General features: G+C 37.7%; 1 long non-coding RNA gene across 1 annotated transcript in view; it reads right to left on the reverse strand.

The window, feature by feature from the left end:
- Positions 1-638: 638 nt before the first annotated feature.
- LOC107488863 (uncharacterized) overlaps positions 639-1,549 on the reverse strand; it is a 1,593-nt gene continuing 682 nt past the window's right edge. The window contains exon 3 of the long non-coding RNA XR_001591988.3: positions 639-705. This is a non-coding gene — a long non-coding RNA (uncharacterized LOC107488863). The remainder of the gene's footprint in view (positions 706-1,549) is intronic.

A 1,549-nucleotide genomic window follows, 5' to 3' on the forward strand; every position in this document is an offset into this window, starting at 1 on the left:
TCAATTTCCGAATAAAGTATGAACTATTATATATTGCTGGAAAGCTCTGGATGTCTACTTTCCAACGCCGTTGAGAGCGCGCCAATTGAAGTTCTGTAGCTCCAGAAAATCCATTTCGAGTGTAGGGAGGTCAGATTCCAACAACATCAGCAGTCCTTTTGTCAGCCTTTTTCAGAATTTTGCTCAAGTCCCTCAATTTCAGCCAGAAATTACCTGAAATCACAGAAAAACACACAAACTCATAGTAAAGTCCAGAAATGTGAATTTAACATAAAAACAAATGAAAACATCCCTAAAAGTAGCTTGAACTTACTAAAAACTACCTAAAAACAATGCCAAAAAGCGTATAAATTATCCGCTCATCAACCTCTAAAATAAAATGAGTACATATAATAGCAGAAGAATTATAATATGCTAGGACCCTTGAAGAAAAGTGGAAACAAAATCACAAAATAAAAGTGCAACGCTCAAGGAACGGGTTAACCTGCGTGCTAAGGAAACCATAACTATTAAACATAAGATAACAGAAGTAGGAATAGAGTGCCAAAGATACAAAATAACAAGCTCCTAACTCAGCCTGCGAAGTCAAGACTGGCCGGAGAATATTTACATATATATACATACATATCCAAAACCCAAAAGTACACCTGTAACCACTCCTCTTCAAGAGTCCAGACGCCTAACGAGATGCCTCTCGACCTGCATCTGAAAAACAACAACATAGTATGGAATGAGAACCGGAGGTTCTCAGTATGGTAAAGGTGCCACACACATAATATATAAGGTCCTGGGAATGCCAGAGGCAATCCTAGAACGCCGACACTCAGATTATAGAGCTTAAAGTATTAAATAGAAGCCATAAAAGGTAGTTTTCTAAGGATATTTAAACCTAACTTAAATTAACCTTAAATCTAAATCCCATTCTGTCATTCCTCCTTACCTCCAACTCCATCATGCATTTTCACAGACAAGTAAACAAACAAAGGCAAGCACAAGAAGGTTACAAGTACTGCAGATAATAACTATACATTTAACATGGCAAGTACATTTAGGCACACCCAGTTAATACACAAGTAAGTAATTCAAGTAATATGCATATGATGCATGCCTGTCCTATGGCTGATGAGGCTCATCTGTCGGTTATCCAGCCAACCCGACAAGTCTGAATTGTACTTAGACTGTCCCCCGACGTGCATCCCCAAAAGTTTATGCATAGTTTTTTCTCAAATAATCAATAATACTCAATGGGGGTAACATTCCCGGGAATTTATATAGTGCCCGGTCACACACTTACGTCGTAGGGTCAACAGAGTATCGAGTTTTCAACCTGGTACACGTGGTGGCAAGCCACGGCACTTAATACAGGGAATCTCGTATCTCAGATTATTTAAATTCATAAGCCATATAAATAATTCAATTATAATTCATCAACATCCACATCATTCTCAATCGCATTTCATTCATCATCATACATCAATCATATTCAATCCTTATCCTTCATTATCACACCTCTCATTCCGTCCATCAATAGTTCCAATTCAAAACATAA

This window comes from Arachis duranensis, chromosome 5 (genome assembly GCF_000817695.3).
Source record: "Arachis duranensis cultivar V14167 chromosome 5, aradu.V14167.gnm2.J7QH, whole genome shotgun sequence".
NCBI classification, from domain to species: Eukaryota; Viridiplantae; Streptophyta; class Magnoliopsida; order Fabales; family Fabaceae; genus Arachis; species Arachis duranensis.